A 23,450-nucleotide genomic window follows, 5' to 3' on the forward strand; every position below is an offset into this window, starting at 1 on the left:
AAAATCAAAATTTTCATTAGATATTAGTAAAATTTACATCTTTATATATTACTATAAATTTATAATAATCACCTATACAAATTTATTTATTTTCATTATAAATAGAAAAAAAACGTTTTTTAACTCAGAAAAAAAGATAAATCCGAACCCGAATCCAATTCGAATCCGAACATTTCCATTGCGGTGACCGAACACAGGCCAACACGGTCCTTGTATCTTGCACCGGCAAGAGCAGAGCAAAGTTAACGTTAACATGTGTCACTCATTAACTCACTTTATTGTCGGAATTATAATGTTTAATCTCTTTTCTTAATCCCAGTTCTGTTTATTTTGTTTCATCGCAAATCTTCTCTTTTTTTTTTTTTTTTCTTGTTCTCTCTCTGCAACTTTATCAAGGCTGAACACCCTGCAACGTTCCAAAGGGTAATAAAATTTCACATTTCTCTGCTTTTTTTTTTTTTTGGGACTTGGGTTTCTTGAGAAACTGATAGAAAAAACATGTTTTCCTTATATTTTTAAAAGGTTTGTTTGAATGTGCAAGATGGGTATTTTAGGTTATTGGTCGGGTTCTTAAAGGCAATCTGGAGATTGGCTTTTGTTGTTTTTAGTTTAATCATGATAATTAGAGAATATTAGGGGAACTGGGTTGATTTATTTGACTAGGAAGTGAATTTTCTTGAAAAAATTGAATTATTGTCACATGTTAAAGTCTTTTTTTTTTTGAGGATCACACTTTAATTTATTCGTTTCTTATAGTTGTAATTAAGTAAAAAGAAAAAAAAAAATCTTAAAATGAAAATTTTGGTTGGGAAGAATTATATCTGACAAATATGTGTATGAATAGTACTTGAGTGTCTTGATGAAGAGGTTTGTATCTATAGTGTTGTATAAATTGTTATGTCATAAACTTATGTGAAATTGTAAATTGTGGCACTAAATTTGTATAAGTATTTTATACAATTCGCGTTAGCTTTTTGCGGTGTAAGAGAATTGATGGAATTGAAAATGCGTGGATAATAAAGTAAATTTAATCTAATAAGTTTTTAGAGGAGTTGGCATTCAGATCTTTGTTGTGATATGAATTCCTATGTAGCCAGAAAGCAGATTGTTTTTTTTTTGTCATTGTTTTTGTTAGGTAGATACTGCATGATTTTCAGTAATTTTTTCCCAGTGTTCAGTTTGAGAATCATGAGCAATACAATTTCAAAATACACACGTGCATGAAAAACTTCAGAGAGAAAATCGAAGGTGACACAGACATGTATATGTCAACTTTTAAAATGGAATTAAGGCAACTCATGATTGACACAGAATCTAGTTTCGTTTTTTTCTCATGACTTGTTCTAACCAATTTCTCGGTTTTACTAACTGATTTTTGGTTTTGAATTGGAACAGTGACTGACCATTGAAATGGATGCTGATGCCATTCATGGCGAAGTTGTTTCTGGTGATGACTTCACCAGTATGGAACCAGAGGCAGGATCAAGTAGAGGTGAAATACTTGATGGGATATCATCTGTTGGATAGGTGAATGGAGAATTAGGAAGGGCTAGCGAGATTATAACAAGAGTAGAATTAGATTTAGCATGTTCCTCTGAGAAATTGGTTAACCTAAGGATACTTACAATGCATGTGGCAACTAGAGAAACTGACTTTGAATCCTTTATGTCAGAAAAAGACTATATGCTGGTTGATTCCGGTGAGAAGGCTCTGGAATTTGATCTCTTATCTGGAATTTTAGATTCAGAGGTTAGAGAACTGGATAAGTTTATGGAGTGTCTTGAAACGGACATTATTAGTTCCCATGAGGCAAGTTTATAACATGGATTAGATGTATTTGATCTGGAAAAGAAGTTAGCAGAATCTAGGCAACTTGAGGAGGAGATGAAACCAAGGTTACTTTCTTTAGAACAAGGGTTACTCTGCATGGAGGAAGAGGCAATGGATGTTAGTGAAATGTTGTTTGAAGCAGAGAATGCAGCGGAGGTGTTTATGGGGATTTCAAAGGAGCTATTGGGTCAACTTCAACTTGTTCAGTTTAATTTGAATAGTTCAATTCATTGAGAAACTGAGCTAAGATCAAAGCTTGAAGATTCCACAGAGAAGTTGAAAGCCAAAGAAAGTGTATTGCAGAAGCTTGAAAGTGGTGAAAATAGAGTCAATGACTTTCTTCTAGCACAGGTAGACAACTTAAAAGCTAAGTTAACAGAGGCTGAAAATAAGTTCATTCTTGCCGATTCTGAGGCATTCACTTTGCGTGAGAAGACAGATTTATTAGGGAAGCAACTTGAAGAATCTGAGTTAGACTTGTTGAATGCAAAAGCCTCTGTTGCTGAAAGACAGGAACAATATGATACTTTATGTTCACAGCTCCACGAATTGGAAAATGTTACTGCCGATTTGAAAGAGAAATTATCTAAAGCAGAAAATAGAGCAGATAATGCTGAATCCAAATGCAAATTATTAGATCAGGCTAACATGGAACTTAATGAAGAGCTGGGTCTTCTTAAAGGTCTTGTAACTTCTGAAAAGTTGGAAGCACTTGAGAAGCAATTGAAGGAATCTGCGATCCGTTTATTGAATGCTGTGGCTTACGCCAAAGCTAGTCAGGAGAAGCAAAATATGTTATATTCTACAATTGGAGATATGGAAAATTTAATTGAGGGTCTAAAATTGAAGGCTTCAAAAGCTGAAAATCAAGCTGATAGTGCAGAAGATAAGTGTATCATATTCTCTGAAACTAATGCAGAGCTAGGAGAAGAACTGAGCTTCTTGAGGAGTAGACTGGGTTTCTTGGAGGCATCTTTAAATCGAGCTGAGGAAATGAAAATGGCAACTGCAAGGGACATAGGCATCCATACCAAACTAATAGCAAATTTGCTCATGCAACTTGGCATGGAAAGAGAGCGCCTTCACCAGCAGGTATGCTTGCTTTTACTCCAACTTATTATTCAGTTTTCATTTCAAATGTGGATTTGTAACTGACACATGCTCCCCCCCTCCTGTTTGCCTTTCTCTTGATCACTTGTATGCTGTGTTACCATCTCTTTTTTAAGGTCTTATATTATGTAATAAAAAACAAGGTGAAAGTCTGAATGAACAGCAATATGGCATGGGCTTATATTAAGATTGAAAATGAATCATTCCTTTGTCTAGAAGTATCGGTGATAATCTTAATTGGTTCACCTTAATGAGCACAATAAAGACTCAAATAATTTTTTTAGTTATTCTACACGAACCCTCTCTAACCTTCATGAAAACCTTGTCAATTAGCCAATATGGTGTTATAGCATGTGGAAGAAGTTGTTTCAAAACTGAATTAAAAGTTCTTGAAAACCATTTAATGTTTTGTGGAACTGAAATACGAATAAGCATTTCCCCAATATGCATTCCCTTTTGAGTGATCTAGGATGCAAATTTTATAGTCCGGTAATTGCACTATGACAAATCAGCATAGGCTTAAATGCTGTCAACTTGATTTTAAGGTTTATAATAATTGCAGTTTAAGAGTTTTTTTAATCACATTTAACTTCTTGTTCCAAGTAAAGATTTGAACATGTCTGCTGAAGATAGAATGGTTTTTTGACTACCATTAATATTTTAGCACTCTTTCTGAGCAATATCAATCTTGTTAAGCAGATATCTGGACTAGCTCTGGAAAATAAAAATTTGGTAGTGAAGTTGAAGCAAAAAGACAAGTTCGGAGCTGTGAGAATAGAGGAAATGTCAAGGAAATTTTGTTTTTGAAGCAAGATTCCTGTATTGCTTTTGCAAGAGAAAGCGTGGAAGAAATAACCAAGTTGTCAGCCAGTGCTTCTGAGGTAGGTTTTTGCCAATTTATTTCTCATTTTAGTTAGTGGAGTTGCATATCTAGTAGTAATTGAAGTAATTGTTTCCTTCATTTTACATGTCTTCCCCATGAATTTAATTACTATTTTATGCTTCATGGTATAGAATACTCTTCTTGATGATATTTAGTTTGGGCATAAATCGCTTCAAATATGTCTTCTGTTGTTAGGGTGTTTGAGTTTATGGCCATCTATCAACCTTGACTGTCAATTAGATTTTAGGAGGATTGTATATAGCTGAAGGATATGTTAATAGAGGACTGGAATAAAGGCTGTGCTATCTGAAAGTTTTGCTGTTAAATTGGCTAGTTGCCAGTAAAACTTGCTATTCTTGCAGTTTGCTTTGCCAAGGAATTGGTTGTCCTGGTTAACACTGCTAGATTCCGTGTTTATTTACGGTTTAAGTGGGTTTTGCATATACTGTATTGTATGCTGGCAAGTGGAGAAATAAATTCCTTAATGAATGTAAGAGATGATGGTTTGAGTATCCTAATCTTGGGATGGAATAAAGGAACGGTAAATGAATTTTAGCATTTCTTGAGAGCAAAGAGAAATAGCCTGTGTAAGAGTAGTTAATGTTTGGAGAGATTTTTATAGATTGATAGCTTATTTTATAGCTGCTTAATACTTTCCGTATTTGGATCTTATCTTTTGTAGATAATATTTGGTTACTTTTGAAGGAGTTAAAATTCTGGCTGAGAAGGATAGATGATCACTTAAATTGCACCAGCAGCACGTGAGATAGGAAATAGAAAAAGAGAGTAAAGAAGAAGAAAGAACAGAAAATAGAAAAAGAGAGTAAAGGAGAAGAAAGAGCACAAGAACAAGAGGGAAAATTCTCAAGTCTATATTTGATTCTCAACAATCCAAAAATTGATTGACTATAGCCTTTAAATCACAAATTTTATGATTTATGTAAACCCTTAATGTAAAGCCCTCCTAAAATTTGATAAAGTCCTATTTTCTTAGCTAGGTATGTCTAAAATCCTTAGGCGGTCGCCCTCCAACAACCCAATTTTTTTTCTTTTCACCATGTTTTGCGTAGATTTTTTTTTTTTTTTCAAAATTGAAGGAAATTAAACATTGTTCTAAATGTTATTGGTATGACATACTATTTCCAGGTGGACAAGACTAATGAATCTGTTGGCAAGTCTGAAGTGAGACCTGCAAATGCCACTTCTGAGAATGAGACTGTGAGGAGAATAGATGCAAGATTGCTTACCTTCGAGCATTTTTCCTTGGCATTGGTGATCTTGTTAATTTCAGCTGCAGCTTATTATTTCCAGAGGCAGGAATGCTCATTTTATTGATGAAATGTGCATTCGTCCTTTCTGTCATCTAATCTTGACAAGGTTTGTACTCATCTTCTCTCCTGTAGTGAATCTGTTGGAAATTAAGAATTTGATTTCTACCTACCTAAAATGGTATGAAGCCTCAAACCTTTAGTGTATGCAATCTTTTGCACTAAAATTTTCCTTGGATTTTGTTTTTTTTTTTGCAGAATATGAGGTGATAGTCGGGGAAGCTAATACCATGAAAACCTTTGAACGCATAGGAATTTTTGCTGCAGTTGAAGAGTGGTTTTTCATTACTTTTCTACAAAATGCATTTCTGACTTGTAGTATAAAAACATAGGCAACCAGCTCTGTTGAGTTCCAAGACGGTTGCTCTGATGTTGTAGGTTTAATTGCAATGATGTGCCCATATGTAGATTTAAGGATTATTCTTTAGCTAAAGTTTTATACTCAGTAATGGTCAATATATTTTCAGATGTTTCTTTTAGCAAAACTTGAACTTTGCACTATGTTTGGTAGGAAGGAAGGATCATAGTAGGGAGCAAAAACGGTGAGCAAAGGAAGATGAAATTGAGGAACGAAAGTTGTTTTTCTTTGTGTTTGGTTTGAAATATGGAAAATATAAAGAAGGAAATAACAAATAGTGCCTTTGAAGTAGGCATGTGGTGTGAATTTGAAGTATGCATTTTGGTGGCTTGCATTGCCTTATTGTTCTTGCAATAGTAGATCTTCCAGCACTGCTATGTATTTGCAGGCAGGTGAAGGATTGAGCTGTGTAATTTGTGACCAAAATTTTCATTAACAGTGCAACTGTGTCATAAAATGTAAACGTTCCAACTTATCCTCTTTCTTGTGATCTGCAATAAATCTACTTGTATCCTTATTGTGGTACATGGTTTACCATAAAACACGTGTTCGAAGGACTGAAAACAAATGGTTTGGCGTTGCATTCTCAACTATCATATCCTCAAAAATTTAGAAAGGGCCTCTTCTCCGAGACCATGTTAGGCAACAAATCATGGCATTCCATGCTACAAAATGCCGATTAGTTGCTTTCTCAAACATTAGCTTGGAATCATGCATTAATTTTTTACACATTTTGACTACATACCACCGGCATGGGAGCCGCATATGTGCTCATCTGAATGCAATTCTAGCTCGATAATTTGAGCATGAATTTGCTAACCAAGTCCAACAGTAGCCAAATTAGCACAGGTATCAAGAATTGTTGCATGCGTGAAGTGATCTGGCTTTACACCCATCTCCAACATTTGAGAAAAAAAATTCTGATCAGTTTCTTCACTATCTTTTTGAAGTGAAAATCCAGAAATTATTGCATTCCAACAAACCACGGTCTGTTGCTCTATTGTGTCATGGATCTTTTCTGCTTCTTCCATCATTCCACTCCTGAAATACATAACAAGAAGCACAATTCAAACAAATGAATGCAATCCCATTCCAGATTTGATGATTCTATTTATGGATCTCTATGCTATAATTCAAGGCTTGGCCACCAGCACAAGCTTTTAAGGCACTGCCATACGTGAACTCATTAGGTCCATTCCAGAATGCAGTATGGAAACAAAATGAGAGTGTTTCCTCTTCATTTCCATTCTGTTTGCGTTCCAAGAAAAAGCGTCCCTTCTCTCCATTTCATACAGTACACGACATGGTTTAGCCAAAGCTATACATGTACCGTACATGTCGAGAATAAATGCCAAGCATGTGAATTCTATCCAACGCTCTCATCACAATTCAACCTCTCTCTTTCTCTCTTGTCTGATTAAAATTCAATCTTTCTTTTCAAAGTTATGAAAAAAAATTATAAACCAATTTTTACTCTTGTTGGTTCAGATTAAAGAGCGAAATTTCCTAAGCCAATTTGTCTTCAAAATACTTCTTGTTGGGGATTAAAGGAACATGGGTTTTACATTGAGTAAAACAACAATTGTATCAACGTTTTGTTTGTATTCCTAACAACAACGTAAGATACTTGAAAGTCTTATACATTTTGGGAATAGTTTTTGATTTAGGGGTTCCAAATTTTCTTGTAAGGGCTTCAAATTTGGTTCTTTTGAATTTTGATGCTGTGATTTAGGGTTTGTATTTGAGAGGTTTTAGTTTATGGTATTCAAATTTAAAAATTTAGGCATGCGAAATAGCTATTTGATTATAGACCTGATTCATTAATTTTTCTTTTTATTTTTTTTCGATACAGTCTCATTTCTCTTCGATTTTTCCCTATTTTTGGTCAGTCTCATTTATCTTCGAAATAGAACAATGGTCCGAAAGGTAACATTTCTTAAGTCTTTATGCTACTATAGCTGATTCTGTTCCACTCGTTCTCTTTTGTCCGATTAGGCTGATGGTGAAAAATCTATTCACGAGGTAATTGAGGTAGTCGAGGGTGTTTTCATAGAGTTAGAAACAAGGCAACAGGAAATTTCCAATCAAGGAGCCCACTCCAGTCCTATAGCTTCTGTCAAGGAGTGCAACCAGCCCAAGTGGTGCAAAGATAAGTTGGCCGTGTTCTGGGGGCAATGTATAATCGTTCCCTAATTTTAGACTGCTTCTAAGTGTGTGGCCACTTGACTTACAAAGTCAAGCATTTATTAGGACTCACAGGAAGTCGATTTGTACGTATATAAATCAGACTTTGGATACTTCTCCGATGAGTTTAAGGGCCTATAAAGATTTAACTTGCTTGATTAGCCACCTTCATATATACTCGGCTGAAATGACGTGGATCAACCAGAATTGCTTGAGTTCACCTTTTTGGACACGCAATCCCTGAAACTTGTGGGATCTATATCACCATATATTGGAAATTTGAGCTTTCCAAAGGTGTTAAATCTTTGAATAATAGCTTCTGTCAGAATCAGGAATCTCTCCACAACTTGGACGTTCGCATAGATTGCAAGCTCGACTATTTGTAACTTGTAAGCTTATTAGTTGGAGAAATTTCAGACGTGCTTGCTCAGTTGTCAAATCTGCAATTTGGTCAAATCCGGCAACTATGCCGATGAAGAATAAGACCCTGAAGTTAATATCTTTGGTGAATCCTACGAAAGTTTAGCTATTATGTCATTTATCTTAAAAAAAACAAAAAGTCATAATCACTTCCCAAACCCTGCAAAATCCAAGCTCATCAAAAACCAGAAACAAACCAACTTTGCCTTCGGTGTGTATGATATAACCAGGACAGTCAACTTGATAATGTTGGACCAGTAGAATGGAACCCTTGTTGGAAACCTCTTGATGTTATCATAGAAATGGAATGATAAGACTCATAAGACCTTTATGAAGATTTTGACTCAGATCAAAGGTTAGAAAATATGAGTTATAGTTTCATCCCTGATGCAGATAACTCTTATCTAAATCTCTCCTCAGAACACACACACTGTTGTAAAAGATGATGTTGATCTTGTCAGAAATTAATGGTGGTCTGAAGCAAGAAAGATTCCTTATTCCTATTTAATTATGTTTAATTACGTGTAATGATTTCAAAAGATGCTTTCTAAACTCCTCCAAAGATTTCAAGACAAGATGATGGCACGTGAAGCTTTGCTTTTGTCAACATCAACTTTGGTGTCACTTTTATGTCTATTTTAAGTTGTTATTAAGTCAAGTTTACTTTTTTAAAGCCACTTTGATAAAACGAAAGGAATCTTACATTTATTTTATTAAAATTACTTTATTAAAATTGTTTTAAGTCAAGTCAGTTACTTTATGTTTAGTCCCAACTACAAGCGTAGGGATCGATTGCCTACATCAAAATAATATCAAACATAAACAATCCATAGTTCAAATATATAATCAAGGTATTCTAGTCGATGATTAAGACTAAGCACTCTTTTGGCATGACGTTGAACTGGTGGCCTAACTTTTATGGAGATATATCTTTCATTATGGTAGCCTATTTTAGTAAGATCTTGGTACATTAACTTTTTTTTGGCTGAGAGTGGATCAATTGTCTGTTTGACAATTCTACAAGGCTTTTTAATATAGAAAATCCATAATACAATGGCAACTGCAAAGCATGCTTAACTTGTATCATTGTAAACTACGATATAGAAAAACTATTTCTGTTTCTAAACTTAACTATTGAAGAAGGAGAAAAGAATGACCAAAATAGAGGAAATGTTTTAGTCAAACATATTTTATAAGAAAGGATTTCTTACAAAAGAGAACTGCTTGGAGATGTTATGACTTCTCAACTTGTTCTTTCTAGGAGAAGGAGCTACAAATTTATACAAGAGAAAAGTAAACAAATAGTAACCTAATGGGGCCTTAATAATGACATTGGGTCCATGACAAACTAAAGTAACTAACTTGACTTAAAGCAACTTTAATAAAGTAAAGATAAGATTTTTTTTACTTTGTAGTTTTAAAAAAGTAAACTTGACTCGATAACGACTTAAAGTAAACATGAAAGTGACATCAAAGTTGATGTTTATAAAAGCAAAGCTTGATGTGCCATTATCTTATCTTGGAGTCTTTTGAGGAGTTTGGAAAGCATCTTTTAAAATCATCACACATAATTAAACATAATTGGACTAGAACAGGGAATCTTTCTTGCTTCAGCACTATAACTGAATTTTTGATGGGATCATTCTAGAAAATATTCAAGATATTGGATGGATAAACAATTGTCTGCACATTGAAATAGTTTTTTATCAAAGTCTGTAAGATCTTTGTCACAGTTTTGGAACAGTTGGCTATACATTTTGTTTTCAAATCTTTCTTTTATTCTTGTAATATTTTTTGAATTTTGCCAATAAAGATTTGTTGAAAGTTGGGCTAATTTTGCTGGATTATGAAAATCAAAGTTTACAAGTCTTCGAGATAGGTCACTCCACTAGTTGTTGAAAGGAGGTTCAAGAGTCCATTTGTCAGGGTGACTGTGTAGTTCTTATATGTACTCTAGAGGGTACCACCACTGTGGTTCCTTTTTTAAAGAAGGAGTTTTGCAGGGATTTGGATTTGATTGATTTTGTAGAGTCTTTTCATCAGAAGCTTATACTGATATGTATATAAGAAGATCGATTTGTATAGGGAGTACGGATTGCATACATAAATGTCTGAGCGTTCTTAGAAAATGGCAAAACCATCATAAATCTCACAGGGCCAATGAAACATGAAGATAACATGGTAGTGCTGTGGAATGTGTTTGGTGAGATTGAACCATTTGTGCAATGTGTTGAACCATCTCAAGAATTTTTCAAGTATAATATCTTCTTCATGCAGATAATCAGTGTTAGTTAATACCACAGTGGCAAAGGTGACTTCAAAAGCGTTAAACTCAATGACAATGGTGTAGAGTTAGCATAAGTATCAAAAGAGCACCAAAGCTTCTTTAAATAGCTTGGCTGTGTAGGGAATTTGGAAAAGATGAAGAAAAGGATATTGGGGATGAAGTCCAATAGGTCAAGACCATGATCAACTATTTTTTTGTTAAGTATTACCTGCATTTTGAAAATGAGATTTGTTGCATGACTTTCAATGATCTTTTGTGCAATTAGCATTAAAAAATTCAATTAGCATCACATCATCAATATCACGTCAGTATAAAAAATTTTTTTAAAAAAATTTTTGAAAATTTTTTAATATTTTAAAAAGTTTTGAAAAATTCTAAAAAGATTTTAAAAATTATAAAAAAATTCAAAAAATTCTAAAAAATTCGAAAAGTAATTTGGCGCAACAATTAAGTCTCAATTAAATATTGATTAGCAAATTGAGATACATAAGTAGGTCAGACAATAGCAAATCAAGATCAAATAGAAACCATTGAAAGACAAAAATTTTTGGCAAAGCCTTGGAAGCACACAAAAGGAATCAAATAGGGAAGTTATTGAGGCCGCAACACTAGCCCAAAGCAATCCCGAACAAAGATTGAGTTCGGTATACAAATTGAATCTCCAGTCAAAGTCCATAGTTAGACCACCTTCAGAAGAAACACAATCAAGGAACACAACAATTCTACAATTCTAACATTTATAGAAAATTTTTGAAGTTTTTTTTTGAAAATTTTAAAATTTTTTGAAATTTTATAATTTTAAAATTAAAAAAATTTTTTTAGAAATTTTCTTTTTAATTTTTTTTGAAAATTTCTTTTTATGTTAACGTAGTACCATGCATTAATATCTTATTAAATATTCATACTATATCAATGGAATTTTTAGCGATATTCAATGTTTGAACCATTTAATAAACGAAAATATAATTTAAATATCAAATTAAATTTTTTTATTTAAATATTACATAAAAAAAAAAATTCAAGGACCAAACAAGATATTATCCCTTTCAAGAAATAGCATCCCTTCTCTGCATTTCATGCAAATTACAAAACACGGCATGGTTCAGCCAAAGCTACACATTTACCGTACATGTCGAGAATAAATGCCAAGCATCTGAATTCTATCCAACCCTCTTACCACAAATCAACCTATCTCTTTCTCTCGTCTGATTAAAATTAAATCTTTCTTTTCAAAGTTATGAAAAAAAAAATCCAAAAACCAATTCTTACTCTTGTTGGTTCAGATTAAGGAGCAAAATTTCCTAAGCCAATTTGTCTTCAAAATAGCTGGTTCGGGATTAAAGGAACATGGGCTTTACATTGAGTAAAACAACAATTGTATCAACGTTTTGTTTGTATTCATAACAACAACGTAAGATATTTGAAAGTCTTATACATTTTGGGATTAGTTTTTGATTTAGGGGTTCCAAATTTTCTTGTAAGGGCTTCAAATTTGGTTCTTTTGAATTTTGATGCTGTGATTTAGGGTGTGTATTTGAGAGCTTTTAGTTTGTGGTATTCAAATTTAAAAATTTAGGCATACGAAATAGCTATTTGATTATAGACTTGATTCATTAATTTTTCTTTTTATTTTTTTTCGATACAGTCTCATTTCTCTTCGATTTTTCCCTATTTTTGGTCAGTCTCATTTATCTTCGAAATAGAACAATGGTCCGAAAGGTAACATTTCTGGGAAGTCTTTATGCCACTATAGCTGATTCTGTTTCACTCATTTTCTTTTGTCCGATTAGGCTGATGGTGAAAAATCTATTCACGAGGTATTTGAGGTAGTCGAGGGTGTTTTCATAGAGCTAGAAACAAGGCAACAGGAAATTTCCGATCAAGGAGCCCACTCCAGTCCTATAGCTTCTGTCAAGTAGTGCAACCAGCCCAAGTGGTGCAAAGATAAGTTGGCCGTGTTCTGGGGCAATGTATAATCGTTCCCTAATTTTAGACTGTTTCTAAGTGTGTGGCCACTTGACTTACAAAGTCAAGCATTTATTAGGACTCACAGGATGTCGATTTGTACGTATATAAATCAAACTTTGGATACTTCTCCGATGAGTTCAAGGGCCTATAAAGATTTAACTTGCTTGATTAGCCACCTTCATATATACTCGGCTGAAATGACGTGGATCAACCAGAATTGCTTGAGTTCACCATTTTGGACACGCAATCCCTGAAACTTGTGGGATCTATATCACCATATATTGGAAATTTGAGCTTTCCAAAGGCGTTAAATCTTTGAATAATAGCTTCTGTCAGAATCAGGAATCTCTCCACAACTTGGACGTTCGCATAGATTGCAAGCTTGACTATTGGTAACTTGTAAGTTTATCAGTTGCAGAAATTTCAGACCTGCTTGGCCAGTTGTCAAACCTGCAAATTGGTCGAATCGGGCAACTATGAATGATAGATCCTATTAAATACTTGAATGTGACTCTAGGCTGCCCTTAATTCTATTTCTGTTTGATTGATGACTTTCTTGAGGCCATATTTTTTTCCTTTGTTATTTTCTGTAAGTAATACAAAACATTGGACAATACTAGACTAGTTGACTAACAAAGTCTCACTGTTCATTAGAAATCACTAATTTCGTGGGGAAAAGGGCGACTTGGCTGGAAAAACTCAGAGTTCCAAAGCTCCCCTACACTCTTAATTAGTTCTTCTTGGCGAACCAAGCACCAAATACGAAAACTACCTCGAGTCTGTTGTCTCGATCGAGCTGTCAGGCTTGCATTTGGAAGTGTCCTCGTTTCTTTTTCCTGTCTTCTTTGCTGTTATTCTCCTCTCATGCTTTAACCTGCAGGGTACTGAGGTACTTGGTGTAGCAACCTTCGAAGCTAAAGGAAATGGCACGGATCAACAAGCGTTGCTCGAGTTCAAGGACAGGATAACCAGTGATCCGCTCAGGTTCATGCTCTTGTGGAACAACACTTTCCATTTTTGCCAATGGCCTGGTGTTACATGCGGCCACCGACATCAGCGAGTCACCAAGTTGGAGTTAAGATCCCTAAATCTCATGGGATCTATTTCACCATATATTGGTAATTTGAGCTTCCTTAGGGTGTTAGATCTTTAAAACAACAGCTTTAGTCATGAAATCCCTCGGGAAATTGGTGGTTTACGTAGATTGCGAATATTGACTCTAAACAACAACTCATTTGGTGGTGAAATTCCTTCCAACATATCCGGTTGTTCCGAACTTAGAATCTTTAACATTGGAGAAAACCAGTTAGTTGGAGAAATTCCTAGTGTGCTCGGCCAATTGTCAAACCTGCAACTTCTAGGTTTGTACCATAACAATTTAAGAGGGAGTATCCCACATTCATTAGGGAACTTATCATCTTTGGCAAAAATTTCCGTCTGTCAAAATGGATTGAGTGGGGTTATTCCCGAAGCTCTTGGCCAGCTGACAAATCTTGAAATTTTTAGTGTTTGCTTAAATAGAATTTCTGGTATATTTCCTTCCTCGATTTTCAACCTCTCCAAAATTAGAGTGCTTGAATTTAGCTCAAACCAGATTCAAGGTTCTCTTCCCTCAGATTTAGGAATCATTATGCCACATCTTGAATACCTTGACATTACTGAAAACCAACTCACTGGGACTTTGCCTCATTCAATATCAAATACCTCAAATCTCACAAGCTTTCAAGCTGCATCAAACAAATTTACCGGGAATTTGCCCTCTTTCGAAAAGTTGAATAAGCTTGACTCATTTGTCATAACTAACAACCTTCTCGGGAGTCGGGGAGCAAATGACTTGAATTTTCTTTGCTCTTTGACCAACGCTACCGGCCTTTATGTATTGGATATGAGCGGAAACAACTTTGGGGGGTTGTTACCAGAGTGCATAAGGAATTGGTCAACTAATCTTGCACTATTTAGGTCTGAAGGCAATTACATATCAGGAAATATTCCGGCTGCGATTGGAAATCTCATCGGCTTAGAGATGCTTCTAGTAGATCTCAATCGCCTATCGGGTTCCATTTCTTCTTCCATTGGGAGGCTTCAGAATCTAAAGGAATTTGATCTGCATGATAATTTCTCTCCGGCACCATTCCCCCTTCTGTTGGAAATTTAAAAATGTTGAACCTGCTCGATCTAAGTCACAACAATCTTCAAGGTACCATTCCATCAAGTCTTGGGAAGTGTGAAAATCTGGTTGTATTGGATCTTTCACGTAATAACCTCAGTGGTTCTGTACCCCGAGAAGTTGTCTGACTCTCATCCTTGTCTATGTCCCTAGACTTATCTTCAAACCACTTAACTGGGGTGCTTCCTATCCAAGTAGGAAAGTTACAAAATTTAGGTAAATTGTCTGTTTCTCAAAACAGGTTATTAGGTGTGCTTCCAAGCAGTCTCGGTAGCTGTATAAGATTAGAGACACTATTAATGAGTGGCAATTTCTTCCATGGCCCATATTCCTTCATCTTTGAGTTCTTTGAGAGGTCTTGCAGTTTTGGACATTTCCCACAACAATCTCTCTGGGAAAATTCCTGAATTTTTTCTGAATTTTAAGTCATTGCAATATTTGAATCTTTCTTACAATGATTTCGATGGTTTGGTACCAACTGATGGAATATTTAAGAATGCAAATGCTACATCGGTGGAGGGAAACATTAAGCTTTGTGGAGGCACACCTGAGTTCCACTTGCCACGATGCAACTTCAAAAGTTCTTCAAGCAGTTCGTACAAATTAATAATTTCTATTATATGTGGGGTTCTAGGAATAATTTTGGTATTGTCTTTTCTTCTTATTTTTTGGTTTAGAAAGAAAAGAACGCAGCCTGCATCAACTTTGGCCGAACATTCACTTTTAAAATTATCTAACAAAAGCATCCTTAAGGCTACTGATGGATTCTCCGCAGAAAATTTGGTGGGTGTAGGTAGCTTTGGTTCTGTATATAAAGGAATTCTTGAAGAGAACGGAATTGTTTTTGCTGTCAAAGTGCTTAATCTTTTCAATCCCGGAGCTTCTAGAAGTTTCATGGCCGAATGCGAGACTTTGAGGAACATTAGACATCGCAATCTTGTCAAGGTATTAACAGCATGTTCAAGTGTTGATTATCATGGCAATGATTTTAAGGCTCTGGTTTATGAGTTCATGGTTAATGGGAGCCTAGAGGATTGGTTGCATCCCTCTATTGATCTGAATGACGCACAGGAGCCAACAAAAAGTTTGAATTTTCATCAGAGATTGAATGTAGCTGTTGACGTTGCTTGTGCAATGGATTATCTCCACCATCATTGTGAAACACCAATTGTTCATTGTGACCTCAAACCGAGCAATATTTTACTGGATGGTGAAATGATTGGTCATGTAGGTGACTTTGGATTAGCAAAATTCATTTCAGTAGATATGCAAAATCACCCAACAAGCCAGTCAAGCACCCTTCGATTAGGAACTATTGGTTATGCTCCACCAGGTACATTTTTATTGATTCCTACCTTCTCTATTGTCATTCCTTAAAACTCTTTTTCTTATTTGAAACTGAAAAGCTACAAAATTAATTCCAAGTAGCCATATATATATATATATGTCCCCTCCAATTATTGATATTTTTGATTAATGATTGGCAGAATATGGCTTGGGAAGTGAAGTGTCAATACATGGTGATGTTTACAGCTTTGGTATAGTTTTGCTGGAGATGTTTACCGGACAGAGGCCTACTGACGAAGTGTTTAAAGATGGTTTGAACCTTCACAACCTTGTCAAGGATGCTTTGCCAGAACGAGTAGTTGAGATTACTGATCCCATTCTTCTTCAGGAACGAGTCGCTGGAGAAACAATTGCAAAGTTTAATTCCAACGAGAGTAGCCAGAGACAAAACATACTCCTTCAGAGTTTGACTTCAATATTTGAAATAGGAGTCACTTGTTCTACTGAATCACCCACCAAGCGAATGAACATGAGTGATATTGCTGCTGAGCTTTGTGCTATCAGAAACAAGCCTTTTCCAACTCAACTACATCAGTTAAGGCTAACTTAAAATACAGTTTAATCAACAGGTATTCATGTCCTATCTCGAAGTTACAAGAATTTATAGTCTGGAGCAAAAAACAAGTGTAAATTTTACATCATTTGCAAAGTATTCAATGCTGATGTGATGTTAAGTGCAATTTTGCTTGGATCATTTGTCAAAGTAATTTTCCGGTTTAGAGATTTACTTATTTCCTTCTGTTCCAGGTTCTAAACGTTGATGGCTTAAATAAAAGATGCCAGTTCCTGACTTCATTCGGAAATTGAATGGCTGCCAGATTCAAGAGCATAAGTTACTGTTATATTTGTAGAATCCCCAACTTCTGCTGCAAGCAGTCGTCTTCCCTAGAAAGAAAAATAAAGAAGTGAAGATTTTAAGTTCCAATGAGTAAGCAATATGTTTCTCTTTTGTCAAAAGTATAATATTGAAGCCTATAAACAATTGTACTCTTATTGATCATATCTCTGATTCTCTTCCTCATTTTCATTTTGAGCTATTCTATCAATTCCTTCTTTACTCGTATTTTGAGCTAGTTAATTATTGCAGAACCTCTGTGGTATATCAGGAATTTTTTGAATCAATAGTTTGTGATGTATCAGGAGTTTTTCAAATTAAAGTTTTGTGATAAACATCATGGATTTTGGTTGATGGGAGGCGTCAAAGGCCCCCATGATGAAGGAATTCAATACTTTTTCTCTCTGGGATGGTAGATTTGTCATGCTTTCTTCAGGCATCCAACCCATTTAGCTCCAAGTAAACTTTGCATCTTTTCTCATCAACCAAGCACACAAGCGTAAGCTCATAACAATATGTTCTATTTTCTTTCTTTTTGTTTGATGTTTTCTGCCTCCATGGAGGTCGGCTTCAAAAACGGAACCGCATAATATTTTGTGTTCTTGTTGGATGCTTGTTACTTTCTTTCCTTATTGTTTGCTTTGTTCCATATGTTGACATTTAACTTGGACACAAGTCATTAGTCACAACATTTTGAATTATGCAAACATGTACCAACGCTGTGCTTCTTGCGGGTTGCGGCTAAAGTAGACTCCTCACCCCTCACCCCTCACCCCACCCAGTTTCCTCCGCTCAATCTTAGAAAATTCTCAAAGCCATTCTTTCGCTGTCACTGACATGAGAATAGCTCAGTTGACAATTTCTTGTAGGGTACAGCTCCAACAGGGTTCAATGTGTGAACAGGAAAGCAGCCTTTATATTTTCTGTCAAATTTGCTAATAGTTCCTTGATTAAACCTGCATGGTTGCACTGCGCAAGTGCAACCATGCAGGTTTAATACTTTTTCTCTCTGGGTTGGTAGATTTGTTATGCTTTCTTCAGGCATCCAACAAGTGCAACCATGCAGGTTTAATCCTTTTTCTCTCTGGGTTGGTAGATTTGTCATGCTTGCTTCAGGCATCCAACCCATTTAGCTCCAAGTAAACTTTGCATCTTTTCTCATCAACCAAGCACACAAGCGTAAGCTCATAACAATATGTTCTATTTTCTTTCTTTTTGTTTGATGTTTTCTGCCTCTATGGAGGTCGGCTTCAAAAACGGAACCTCATAATATTATGTGTTCTTGTTGGATGCTTGTTACTTTCTTTCCTTATTGTTTGTTTTGTTCCATATATTGACTTTTAACTTGGACACAAGTCATTAGTCACAACATTTTGAATTATGCAAACGTGTACCAACGCTGTGCTTCTTGCGGGTTGCGGCTAAAGTAGACTCCTCAACCCTCACCCCACCCAGTTTCCTCCGCTCAATCTTAGAAAATTCTGAAAGCCATTCTTTCGCTGTCACTGACATGAGAATAGCTCAGTTGGCAATTTCTTGTAGGGTACAGCTCCAACAGGGTTCAATGTGTGAACAGGAAAGCAGCCTTTATATTTTCTGTCAAATTTGCTAGTAGTTCCTTGATTAAACCTGCATGGTTGCACTGCGCAAGTGCAACCATGCAGGTTTACTACTTTTTCTCTCTGGGTTGGTAGATTTGTCATGCATTCTTCAGGCATCCAACCCATTTAGCTCCAAGTAAACTTTGCATCTTTTCTCATCAACCAAGCACACAAGCGTAAGCTCATAACAATATGTTCTATTTTCTTTCTTTTTGTTTGATGTTTTCTGCCTCTATGGAGGTCGGATTCAGAAACGGAACCACATAATATTTTGTGTTCTTGTTGGATGCTTGTTACTTTCTTTCCTTATTGTTTGTTTTGTTCCATATATTGACATTTAACTTGGACACAAGTCATTAGTCACAACATTTTGAATTATGCAAACATGTACCAACGCTGTGCTTCTTGCGGGTTGCGGCTAAAGTAGACTCCTCACCCCTCACCCCTCACCCCTCACCCCACCCAGTTTCCTCCGCTCAATCTTAGAAAATTTTCAAAGCCATTCTTTCGCTGTCACTGACATGAGAATAGCCCAGTTGACAATATCTTGTAGGGTACAGCTCCAACAGGGTTCAATGTGTGAACAGGAAAGCAGCCTTTATATTTTCTGTCAAATTTGCTAATAGTTCCTTGATTAAACCTGCATGGTTGCACTGCGCAAGTGTGACGAGGAAAGCAACACTTATATTTGCCGCAAAGCGTTTACTTTTCCTCTTTGTTCTATGTAAACATAGAAAAACACAATTTCAGATTCTCAGGACTCAAGTGAAATTCGAACTTCTCAAATGTGTACAGGATTTGTTGTAAATTTGTAATTACAAAAGAGAGTATCATTTATCTCATAAAAAATAACAAAAGCAGCATAACAAATCAGCAGGCTAATTGAAAAGAAAAAAGACTAGATCAAACAACACCGATGGGCATCATTAAAAGGCTGCATTATCAATAATTAATTTCCTAGCATACAAAAAAGAAAGAAAAAAAAGAAAAGAAAAGAAGAGAAATTTGAAGATCCCTATAGCATGAGAGTCACCTATCGACCAATAAAAACAACAGAATTGGAGATCACTGGCTTGAATGAACTAGATGGAGAGATGGGTATATCAGAGGAGAGAGCTGAAATCCCTTTGCAAAGATTTGGAAATGGTGCCTCAAAATTAAGAACTTGTAAGGCTTGCCTTATCGATGGTCTAAGATTGTGAGTCGGGTGAGCACACCACAATCCAACAATCAACAAGCGCATCATCTGTTCCATGTCAAATTCCATGCATAATTTCTCATCAGCAACTTCAAGAAGTCTTCCATTTTCATATAAGTTCCATACCTGAGCCGTCAGCGAAATATGACCCTCTTTCCTTTTTGTCTCTATGGATCTCCTCCCACTTGCAATTTCTAATGCAACGACACCAAAACTAAAGACATCTGATCTTTTACCGACTTGTCCTGTGCTAATATATTCTGGTGCCATGTAGCCAAGCGTTCCAGCCAACCCTGTTATCTCAAGTCCTGATTCCTGATTCATAAACCTCGCCAAACCGAAATCCCCCAACTTGGCATTGAAATTTGAATCCAACATGACATTACTTGATTTGATATCTCTATGTACTACACATTGTTCTAATTCTTCGTGAAGATAAAGCAATGCCGATGCCAAACCAAGGGCTATCTTGTACCTCAGTGGCCATGAAAGCAGATTTTGACCTCTGAAAAGATGAGAATCCAAGCTGCCATGGCGCATGAGCTCGTATACTAGAAGGAACTCACCCTTTTTGTGACACCAGCCAATTAGTTGTACTAGATTCTTATGTCTCAATTTACTAATGATTTTAACCTCTGATATATACTCCTTTCTTCCTTGGTTTGATATTTTAGATACTCTTTTAACCGCAATGCTTAGATTCAGAACAGGCAGGAAGCCTCTATATACTGCGCCAAACCCTCCTTCACCTAGTTTCCTTTCGTCCGCAAAGTTATCTGTAGCTTGAACCAATTCAAAATAAGAGAACCTCCTTGGCCCGCTTTCGTTTTCGAATTCATGGTCAATGGAATCGTCTTGTTCGAAATCCTCTTTTTTCTCCCTTTGAGTTATTTTCCTCATAGAGAATACCGATATTAAAATTATACCAACAACAACAAAAAATCCACCAACTACACCTGCTACTATTAGTCCAACATGTTGTACTCCTCGGTTATTTGATGATGACAAATCTGTGGAATTGAATTCCCATGAAAGAATATAGTGCACCTCAGTGAGACTACTAGATGCAGATGAGAATCCAATGGTGACCTTTTCTGGTAGGACTTCTGATAGATTGACTTGATATGAAATACTAGAATTCTTTCCTTTTATAAAATTCGGGCTTTCATGGAAAGTCAGAAACACACTTAAATTGCTTGTTTGAGAATCATAAGTGATCCTTACCTTTCCTTTGCTTCCGTTTTTCATGCTTGTATCCCAATTCAAACTGGCTGCTGATGTGATGGAGTTGATATTAATACCAACATGAGCGTTACTAATAGGATCCCACTTATTCGGATTAGTATCAAACTCAACAGCAACCATTTTTGATGTGTTGAAATTGGAACAGTTGCTAATTAGTCCCATACATCCATCGTGAACATCATCTGAAATGCTTGAGCCATTAGGCGCAATGAAGAACGCAAAACCATCGCCTCCATCTTGCTGATTGAGTGACCACATCTTGAAGGAGAAATTAGTAACAAAATCTGCTGCCTTACCTGTGACATGATCCCACAAACGCATTTCTTTAGGATATATAGCATGACCAACACTAAAATTAAGACTATCTTCATCGGCTAGACAATTGGTGAGGGCTACTTTTCCACGAACGATTTCAGCATCACCACTTAAATTCAACCTCAGGTTAGCGTCTGAGAAATTAGGATAGTTGAAAATTAGTGCATTTAATGAAGGAAGGACATGAAAGAAGATGAAAACGTATTGGAAATAATGAAAATGATGAGCGTGAAAGCTGTAGTTTGCCATATTGGGGGCAAAGAAATGTTAGCTTCTAGCTAGTTTCAAGGTGTTAGCTTCGCAGTAATTCTTGCATGGATATATATAAGCGTGTCTCTAGCCACTAAACATTGCATTATTTGCGTACATTTTGATTTGAAGTGTGGAAATGTGTAAACTTTGACTTCTAAAAGGTTTAAAATTTTAACTTTACAATTTAAGCTTTCAACAAATTACATCTTTTCTCTTCCTGTATGTCAACAAAATGCTTCCAAGTTTTTTGTTCTTTTTTTTTTTTTTTTTAATACAAAAGCATCTTTCAGATTAGTTGGATGCATAAGAGTATATAAATAGTCATTTGTTCTAATTAAGGACTTGTTTGCTGTATTTTTTATTAAAACTAAGATTAGGACTGAAGTGTATTTAATTCATTAAGAGATAAAACAAGTTGTATAAACTGTTCTCAAAAGATATATCAATAGTTAGATTTTGGAATTTCATTTAAAAATCTTGAGAGGGGGTTAATTGTTTAATGATTAACTTCAATGGGCTTTCTTCTTCAAAATAAAAAAGTTCAATAGGCGTTCACATACAGAAAAAACAGATGATCTAAGAGCAACCACATAATATCAAAAGCCAGAAAACGAAATAATGGTATGTGAGTGAAAGTGAAAACATAATTGAGAAACAAAATCCATTTTAATCTTTTATGTATTTTTACCCCCTTAATCACATTATTTTTGTTCATGCATTTTTTTAATGTTTCAAAACAATGTTATCTTTAAAAAAAAATTAAAACTTTTTTTATATATTTTAAAATTATTTTTCATGATTTTTTTTTAATTTTTTGATACTAAAAACCATGAAACGTCAATTTTTAAAAATAAATATTAAATATTAAATACGTCAAAGTTAATTTTTTTAAGCTTTGTAAAAGTAAAAAAAACCTAAAATAATTTGAAACGAAAAGTGTAATAATTAATTAGAAATTTATATTTGTCTATGTTATTTGTTTGTAATTTGTTTCTTTGTTTCATCTTTGACTGTCCAAATTTCATTGAACATAAACCATCACGTATATGCACTCAAATCCATTATTTTTTGGAACAATCCATCAAAATTTCACTACGTCAAAATCAACTACATTTTCCTAGAAAACCACTAAGCATTGATATGTTTCAACGTCAACATATGAATCCGGCCGATGATAATTCATCTTTTCATTAAAAATTTGACCGAATAAAGCCTTGATCTTGTCTTGTATTAAAAAAGAGAAATGTTAAAAAAAATTCAGTATGAAAAGCGGGGCCGCAACAATTACTTTTTGTATGAGATGACTAATCAGGCCAGAACGTACTGACAGAGACAGGAGCTTGATGAAAGTATTTGAATAATTTTTTTAACCTGGCTGTCTGAACCTTACTCGAAGAAGATAAATCATTCTCGCTGAAACTCGATTAAATTCAAGTTCTCACGTAATTAACAACAAAAAAAGTTCTAATTAGAAGTTTTTGAAACTTATTCTTCCTCAATAGCATAGGGTTCTAATAAAGAAAAAACAGATTAATAAGAGTCAATAAATCGAATTCTTCAATAAACTGCACCTTAATCTTTCATAGTACAATTAAAATACAGAAATTAGAAGAAAGAACAGAAGCAAAGAAGAAATATCTTCAGGCAAACAAAGTAGTTAAAAAAAACTAAAAATAATTTCAAGCTAACAAAGAACTGAAGCTAACAAACAAGAAATAAAAACAAAGAATATTTTTTAAACTTGTAAAACATGAGAGAGAAAATAAGAGAGACTTTTAGAGAGAGGAACATTATCTATGGCAGAGGTACAGTCAAGTAACTTGGATCATCTAAGCTAGCGGAAGTCTCTATGGTTTTTATCCTCTCTCTTCAAAATTAGTTCATCATGATGTGTATAGTCAACATTTTTATATCCCAATTATTCTCATTTTATGTTTGATGTGAGATTGAAGTATTTTATTTATTTTTTTTTAAAATATTTGATGTGACATTTTCTCTTATTTAATCTCGTAATATTTTTGTTACAAAGTTGATTACCATGCTTACTTTCCTTAAAATACTTGGCATGAGTCCAATGGTTCAGAGCCTATTTTGATACCACTTATTATGTAGTTATTATCTT

The 23,450-nt window shown here is 35.0% G+C and overlaps 3 pseudogenes across 2 annotated transcripts; 2 read left to right on the forward strand and 1 right to left on the reverse strand.

Moving 5' to 3' along the window:
• Positions 1-225: 225 nt before the first annotated feature.
• Positions 226-5,636, forward strand: LOC111313574 (WPP domain-interacting tail-anchored protein 1-like; annotated as a pseudogene). Its single transcript, XR_016332570.1, has 5 exons — positions 226-423; positions 1,396-2,922; positions 3,640-3,821; positions 4,970-5,200; positions 5,350-5,636. The product of XR_016332570.1 is annotated as a WPP domain-interacting tail-anchored protein 1-like (transcript).
• A 1,787-nt stretch (positions 5,637-7,423) lies between these two features.
• On the forward strand, positions 7,424-16,873 carry LOC111313169 (LRR receptor-like serine/threonine-protein kinase EFR; annotated as a pseudogene). The gene is made up of 5 exons (XR_016332387.1): positions 7,424-7,435; positions 7,505-7,685; positions 13,103-15,868; positions 16,023-16,451; positions 16,630-16,873. The product of XR_016332387.1 is annotated as an LRR receptor-like serine/threonine-protein kinase EFR (transcript).
• Positions 16,874-18,908: 2,035 nt separating this feature from the next.
• On the reverse strand, positions 18,909-21,545 carry LOC111313174 (L-type lectin-domain containing receptor kinase IX.1 pseudogene; annotated as a pseudogene).
• Positions 21,546-23,450: the final 1,905 nt, after the last annotated feature.

Source organism: Durio zibethinus, chromosome 23 (genome assembly GCF_047325235.1).
Source record: "Durio zibethinus cultivar Kanyao isolate XHJ-2024 chromosome 23, ASM4732523v1, whole genome shotgun sequence".
Classification (NCBI taxonomy): Eukaryota; Viridiplantae; Streptophyta; class Magnoliopsida; order Malvales; family Malvaceae; genus Durio; species Durio zibethinus.